The sequence below is a fragment of the Anneissia japonica genome, unplaced genomic scaffold (assembly GCF_011630105.1).
Source record: "Anneissia japonica isolate Jap-2015-1 unplaced genomic scaffold, ASM1163010v1 scaffold1483_len710385_cov172, whole genome shotgun sequence".
Classification (NCBI taxonomy): Eukaryota; Metazoa; Echinodermata; class Crinoidea; order Comatulida; family Comatulidae; genus Anneissia; species Anneissia japonica.
In genome coordinates, this window is record NW_022732828.1 from 155,576 (window position 1) to 164,228 (window position 8,653).

General features: G+C 36.1%; 1 long non-coding RNA gene across 1 annotated transcript; it reads left to right on the plus strand.

Annotated features, from left to right (window-relative positions):
* The first annotated feature begins 2,466 nt into the window (after positions 1-2,466).
* LOC117115818 lies at positions 2,467-6,705 on the plus strand. The gene is made up of 2 exons (XR_004446617.1): positions 2,467-4,209; positions 4,915-6,705. It is a non-coding gene; the product is annotated as an uncharacterized LOC117115818 (long non-coding RNA).
* The last annotated feature ends 1,948 nt before the right edge of the window (positions 6,706-8,653 follow it).

Here is an 8,653-nt window from a genome sequence, read left to right on the forward strand (position 1 = left end):
GTGTGGCACATGATATCGTTCAAGTACATCTCTCAATTCTTTCTTCATCTCACTTCTAGTGGTACAGTGTTCACTATAATCATGGATAAAGGTATGGCTTGCCTTCGTGATGCAAGTGTTTTAAGTAATATCATTGAATATATATGTTGATAACATTTGATGGTATTGTTAAGGTTATTCTCTAAGTTCTTTCTTCATCTCACGTCTTGTCATATTTACTGTATCTATGAATGTTCTGTTGTTTAGATACTTGTGTATCTAAAAAGTCACCCAAATAGATAAGTGATTTAGAGCCTTTGGACCAACAGTGGCTTTCATCAGTCAGGTAGTTAACCAAGAGCTTCACATGTTGCGGTGGTTATTCCAAGCATCATCCGGTAACTGAGGTACACGATTGTATCCTTCAAGTAATTATCTCAATTATTATTTTTTCTTGCATTTCGTGGTATTCACTATATGGATGTGTGTTTGATTAACACTTGTGGTTATTCCAAGCATTCAGTGAGTGTGGCACATGATATCGTTCAAGTACATCTCTCAATTCTTTCTTCATCTCACTTCTAGTGGTACAGTGTTCACTATAATCATGGAAAAAGGTATGGCTTGCCTTCGTGCTGCAAGTGTTTTAAGTACAGTAATATCATTGAATATATATGTTGATAACACTTGAAGGTATTGTTAAGCTGAAGTTCTTTCTTCATCTCACGTCTTGTCATATTTACTGTATCTATGAATGTTCTGTTGTTTAAATGCTTTTGTATCTAAAAAGTCACCCAAATAGATAAGTGATTTAGAGCCTTTGGATCAACAGTGGCTTTCATCAGTCAGGTAGTTAGCCAAGATCTTCACATGCTGGTAATTCCAAGCATCATCCAGTGACTGAGGTATATGATGGTATCCTTCAAGTAATTATCTTAATTCTTTCTTTTTCTCACTTTTTGTGGTATTCACTATATCCATAGCACTTGTGGTTATTCTAAGTGTGAGGTGCGTGGTATCTTTAGGGTAATTCTTTCAATTCTTTCTTCATCTCACTTTTCGTGGTATTCACTATATCCCTGGATGTGGTCAGATAAAGGTGCAGCATGCCATCATGATGCCAGTGAGTTGTCTGTGGATTGAACACCAGTGGTTATTCCAAGCATACAGTCATCATGCTGCCAGTGAGTTTGTCTGCAATAATACCAGCTAGGCTAGGCCCTGTAGTAGCATTAGCAAGGGCTAGGCCCTATGTAGTACGGCTTGGTAGCTTACCCAAAGCTAAGCCAAGGAGGTAGGCCTACTGCTTAACACTAAAGCAATGAGGTCTATGTATCCCCTCCTTTGAACAAAACCAATATGCTTGGGGTGGTTTTCATAAGCAAGATAAACCTGTTATATAAGCTACATGCATCATCAGTCAAGGTATTTCTTTTAACTTAGCTGTAGTCTAAAAACTGATAGATCACAGCAAGTACATGGGTGCAAAACCCTCCAGATCCAGCAGTAAAAAAAAATAGATTCAGTTACTAATATACACATCCCATTGATGTTGACAAACAGTAAAAAAAATTAGTAAGGTGAAAGTTTTCCTAGGCTGTGGTAACATCGAGCTTGGATAACAAATTCTACAACTAGGCCTCTGCTTGGGGGTGCTGTAGCACTACTTCTACTAGGCCTAGATACTGACATACTGTGGACGTATTTTTCCTTGAAATATTACCAAGATTTACCATCGTTATTCCTAATTCCCTTAGTCAACCAATCACACAAATGTATGTGCATTTAAGCATCCACAGTATATGTCTGATAGAACACTTGTGGTTGATGCTTAGAGTAACCACAAGGGTAAATCAAACATGCTGTATACTGTACATGACAAACTCAGCAACAGGATGGCATGCCTTACCTTAATCTGACCACATCCATGGATATAGAGAATACCACAAAACGTGAGATCTAGCGTTGTGTGGTATTCTCTATATCATGGATGTAGTCAGATGAAGGTGAGGCACGCCATCCTGCTGCCGGTGAGTTTGTCATCTACAGTATATGTTCGATTAACCCTTGTGGATATTCTAAGCATCATCAAGTAATTCTTGTACTGTATTTGTAGCTTTATTTCACTACTAGTGGTATCTGCTATATCCATTGGTATGATATTTCATGCATTAATGTTTTGTCCCTTTTTTTACGTACATGAAGCAGCTTTGCGACTGTTTGTGGACAGAGAAGGAGGTGGTGGTGTCGTAATTGGAGGTTGCTTCGTCGTTCTTCTTTCCCAAGTATGTGCAACTTTTTGTGGTGGTCCCCATCTTATACCTCTTCACTTTGCTGTATGATTTCTGCAACATGATATGCAGTGCCTGTGTGTGTCCACATTCAGCAAACTAATGTAGAATACAAGGACCAGAATACTACACAATAGAAGAGGAATATGAAAACCGAGAATACAACGCTGCCTACACTATATATGCATATGTGGTCCCCATCTGTACACTGCTTTACTTTGCTACTTGATTTCTGCAATGCGATTCTTAGTTCCTCAGGGTAACCACAACAAGCCAACCAATGTAGAATACATGGACCAGAATATTACACAATAGAAGAGGAATATGAAAACCGAGAATAACTCCTTCACCATGTATGTGCATCTCTTTTTCCATGGTGGTTCCCCCATCTAAATAAACTTTGTTTAAATTTCAGCTGCATCTAAAATACCACAATTATTTTGTGCAGTACTGTATGCATAATCTATTTCTTTTTCTTAGCAGGAAAGTTGGTTGCTATCTTTGCATTTCTTTTCTAGGAAGCACTGACTCTTTTTGTGAAGTATTTTGCACTGATGTACTGGCAGCCGACTTGGATGGTTTTTCACAATTCAGTAGAGGGCAAACAATGTCTCACTGAATCTTTACAAACGTCTCTCACAGTTTTATATAAATACCACTGTCGTTCATCAGACAGGCTCTGGAAGTTTGCGAGGTGGCAATTGCAACACATCCTTTAGGAGGTGGAGCTCTTTTTCCAGTGCATCTGCAAACTTCTTTAAATAAAACACCTGGTGCTTCCAAGCTAGCACGCATGTGGTGGTACTTGGTGATTTATGGCAGTGTGTTTAAGTAGGCTAAAATTTACAGCAGTACTGTATGCATAATCTGTTTCTTTTTCTTAGCAGGAAATTTAGTTGCTATCTTTGCATTTCTTTTCTGGGAAGCACTGACACTTTTTGTGAAGTATTTTGCACTGATGTACTGGCAGCCGACTTGGATGGTTTTTCACAATTCAGTAGAGGGCAAACAATATCTCTCACTGAATCTTTACAAATGTCTCGCACAGTTTTATATAAATACCACTGTCGTTGATCAGACAGGCAGATTGAAGGGACTGGCTCTGGAAGTTTGCGAGGTGGCAATTGCAACACATCCTTTAGGAGATGGAGCTCTCTTTCCAGTGCATCTGCAAACTTCTTTAAATAAAACACCTGATGCTTCCAAGCTAGCACGCATGTGGGGGTACTTGGTGATTTATGGCAGTGTGTTGAAGTAGGCTAAAATTTACCTAATCATGCGTCTACTACATACCTCTCTCCTACTTCTTTTCTCACTAACTTCGCAATTTTTGACATCCTGTTGTGAGCTCCCTTCAACCATCTTTACAAGATCATCTAGCAACGAAACAAAGTTGCGATAAAATGACTGCTTAATCAATCCAAACCTAGAATCTGGTGAAAACTTTGTGTGACATGCGATATTGAAGTGTAGATGGATGTATAAAGAAGTCATGAATGTAGCTGATCACACCCATTGATTCTTTTGACACATTGTGGCTTTCATTAATTAAATAATCAACCTGACGAGTTAGCCCTTCTGCGGCTTCCCCTTAACATTTTCACAGTACTGCAAAATATATTGGCCCTGATTGAAAAGGATCGGATGAAAACATCACCTGCTGGGTGAAGTTAAATGAATATTGCACTACTTTCAAGACTAAAACAATTCAAAAGGGGGTGGCCATTACAAATTGCAGCAAAGTGTTCATTAATTCTGTTCACAGCATCAGACAGCCCAAGCAGGCTTACTTCTGCCTGTGAGATCCATCCTGCACCTAAGTAAGTAGACGAGGAACACTGTGAAAACTGGAAATACTTTAAGAGACAATGAATGAGTTGACAATGGATGTGACCAGGAAAGTGAGAAACTCTGAAGAAGAGGTCAAACTAAAGAAATGGTGAGTCTGTCAATATTGTCAATAATTTATTATTTATTTTTTATTATTTTAATGTTCACAAATTATGTGTGACATGGACTCTGATACAAATATAATAATGAGCTGGTACAGTGGTAGCACTTTTATATCTAAAATGATAATCTATTTTTCTTTGAGACAAGAATATTCAAAGTGTCCAGAATAAGGAATAAGAGAGGTGAAATAATAGTGCGGCTATGTTCAGACTTGGAGATAAGCCAGGCTTGAGTTTAGCCCGGCTCAACGTTAAGCCCGGCTTAGCTTTGCCAGACGTTCAGACTAACAGGTTTAGCCAGGCAAGAATTTGCATAATAATGAACCGTAACCAGGAAACGTGTTTCAAAACATTGCTTGTGAAACGTACGCTTGCTCACAGTGTACGTAATTGAATGCTGATTGGTCATTTCATTTCCCGAAGTCAATGCAAGACCCCCCCCCCCCGCAACGATTAAAGCCCGGCTAGCCCGGCTTAGAAAAGTTAAACACGGTGGCGCGCCAGGCCTAGTTACTATAGGAACACAGCCCGGCTTGAGATAAGCCACCTAGTAAGACTGGCAGGTGGAAAAATAAACCCGGTGAGTTGAGCCGGGTTTATCCACCTAATCTGAACTAGGCATGAGGGTTTAAAATATGACTTGCCTATAGATTTGTTTTTTTTATCAAAATTTTCTGTTCATTTTATTTTAGGTCAATTACCAGAAGCTCTGACATTCTTAGCTCATCAGAAGGTGACAGTGCATCTCTTCAAAGACAAGTGCATCATGGGATAATTGGCAGTTGGACTAAATTGTTGATATGATTGCAATTTATGGCATCCTCTCTGTGGGCCTTCCAACCCTCTTTCTTGTGCTTATCCTTTTGCTCTGTACATGGGAAGAGAAATAAAATGAAATTAAATCTCTCCAAATCAACGCCAAAAAGACAAATATAATCAGAAGTTAGCAGGCTTAAAGGGCCCCCCCCCAAACAGGATGGGTCAAGGGGTCCCCCTTACCGGCAGAGTTACGTGGGGCAGTTGAACCAAAATTTTTTTAAATAGGCCTTATGAAATGAAAGGCGTGTTCATTGAGTTGAGTTAGAGAGTATAGTAACAATTGTATTTTGGAAAAAATCTCATTACCCCTGGCTCTGTCAGAAGGTCCTCGCATGGTGATGCGCACCAAAGTTTTTCTTATCTCACTTAGACACCCCCCCCCCAGCGCCCGTCATACAGCTTAGCTCCGAGAAAATATATCCTACAGCCGCCACTGCTTCTTAAATCTCCCCATGCCAAAAAGGGAAGAAGAAAAAGCAGCTAAAGAAAATTTTAAAACTCTAAAGCTTAACACTTTTTGTGTACACTTGCAGAATCTACCCCTGGATGCGTCTGAATTGAGACATACACATATGCCTTAGCGCACTGGTGATGCTCAGTCCGCAGTTCAAAAACAGACCACAAGTTTCAAAATTTGGACTGCTAGATAGAAATAATGTACTGTCAGATTTCTTGGGAATCAATGAATCCGACTAAAAATGACCAAGACATTTCATTTTACAAACTTCCCCAACTGTAACGGAAACTGCAATGAGACTGTTTCTTGAGTGTATATTTAAACTGAGAATGCATGTCTATTGCTCTCAAATCATGGAGTTAAGGCTGATGAGAATTTTCTGAACTGAGAGATTATATTATGATGACTTGTATAGATACATGTTCCATTATTTTTAATATTAAGTACACAGAAATGTACGTAACATAGAAACTCACATTAAAAAACAAAATATAATGGGTTGATGCTTGCTTCTACAGTATTTTCAAGAAGCGGGTAGTAAATATTTTGATGAGTAATTTTTAAAAGTTCAATTTTAGATAAATGGGAAACATTTTATGAAGTATGAGACTTCCATTTCAAGGCCATAGGAAGCAGTCGGGCCAGTCAGTTTTAACTGCTTGACCAGATTATTACCAATCAAAAGTTATTGTAATTTCTGAGCTTTCATTCACAAAGTTGATGCTTGAAACATGAAGGTCTGTTTCTTTCCTCCATAATACACCATATCCACACATACGGGAAGATTTTAACTCAAGAATGTTGATATAATGAAATGCAAAAATATGTACGTATAATTATTTACATGCCTACAACTTCTTACGGTGAATGCCTGTGAGGTTTTTGCTATTTAGCCCTCTAGTTTAGATTATTTATGTTTTTGGCAGACACTGCATCTTTAAGTTATGAAGTGTCCTTGATTAATCTTGATTAATTCAGATAATTTTAGTACAGTACTCTCTTGAAGATGAATAGTTTATTTAATAACTTCTTAAAAAATTTAGCAGTTCTATTCAGTTTAAATATCTGTCGATGGTAAAAAAAAATATGTTGGTATTAGTTGTTTCTAAACAAGTTATTTCAAGCCAGAAAATATAATGAATAAAAGCTAATCCGAAGCCTATGTGATTTCAATCATGTTGCAAAATAAAATTATTGATAATGAAAATGATCAGTTTCTATTGTTTCATACTGCAGATGACCTAATAATTATTTTTGAGACTTCAGAGTGGTGTTGATTTGAGAGAGGAGCTTCTTTTGGAGATTGTTGCTTATTACAAATTGTTGATGTACATCTAGGAATATCTGACTTATTTCATATCTAATAAGCATTGTAGTGCTTACCAAATAGAAATTTTCATGGCTGAACACAGTGCCCACAGTCCTTGTTTGTTGAAATGATTGGAGGAAAAAATATTGCATAATTGGAAACCAGTTTCTTCACGTGCAAACATTTCATCTAGGAGACAATAAAATAGGGAGATAATAGACAAAAATGCTAGATTACTAAGTATACATAATTGCCAAGCCTCATTATTAAAGATTATTATAATATTTAGAGCAGCTTTTTAAATTAATACTGTATTAGAAAGCTGCATCACAAACAAAGAATTGAAATATCTGATTGTCTTGGATTGAACAAATTGGAGGCAATTAAAAATCATAATAGCAAGTATTTAAAGACAATAATAATAAATTCATATTTAACTATTAAATGAAAATGAGCTAACCTTTCCTGAACACCAAAAAGATGGCATACTGTATTCAATTTTAAGTTCTATAATTATAAATTTTCTTACCTCAGCCCCCAACCATGGTGAACCTTAAGGAAATATTCTAAGTAAGAAAAATCTTTGAACATACCCTAGAAATGTCAAGTTGTAGTAAAAACATGAAAATTCAATGAATTTGTGGAAGATGGGTTATTTTCCAGGAAATTCTTGCTTGCTTTCGGGAGTGCGGGAGTGTACCGATTTCTAGGAGACTCGCGATTACCGGTAGACTTGGGACACGTGAATACAAACAGTTGTTGTTTGAATTAATATACCAGAATTATTAAATGAATGAATGAATGACTTTATTTAAACTGAATTTAAGTGTATGGTCACTCCCAAAAATTCATAATATTTGCATGTTTTATTACTTTAAATGTCTTACTGAATTCATTGCCGATCGGTATATAACCATGCGCAGCAAAATATAATTAAATTATTTTAAGAAAGCTCATTTAACCAGATCTCCCGAAAGGGATTTCTTCCAACTTGGGACATCTGGTTTTAGTTTAAATCATTTTATGATATTAAATCGAGATATATAGGAACACAAAAATTGCTTTTAATGATAATGGCCTAAAAGGATTGAAATACGATATATACTTTTTAAATTTGTGCAGGCGCTTCTGGCGGCAGTTTGTGCCTTACTCAACTTAGATGATGACGATAATCATGAAGTCTAGTAAAACGTTTTAATAACTTCGTATGCTTCTTAATGAGAATATATAATGTTATTAAAGTCTGTAATATCTAATAATAGTGAATGTTAAATTAAAAATATTAATATTTCATAAAACATTTTGTCAATTTCAAGCTCAGAAAGAAATCATTTTACACGGAAAATATTATGTAGGCTCTTTGGGTATAGAGAAAATTAAAATTACATTGTTGATGTTCGTTGATATTGATGAAATATATTTCAAATGGTTTAGGTTCCTCAAAAATGGATATTAAATTTACGTTCATACTTTTCAGATTCGTTGTTGATAAAGAAGGTATTAATTTAATTTAAAAAATGCTTATTTATAAGGTAGGCCTAAATGAGAAAAGTCACAGACAATCATTATATATATAGAATCAATCATTGGTGGATTACTATTAAAAAATAAAATATTGACGGAGAGAAATTAGACAGAAATCAATAACCTACTCGTTTTACAGAATGTAGGTATTAACAATACATAATGATATATACCTTAGAAGAACAACTTTTTTAACAGAATGTTTGTTGTGTAATAACGGACTAGCTACTACAATTTCACTTATCCTAATTGTTAACTCATGTCTTGTCTGTTTCAATAAAATAAGGTATGAGTGTTAGTGTTTTTGTATATATATACATAT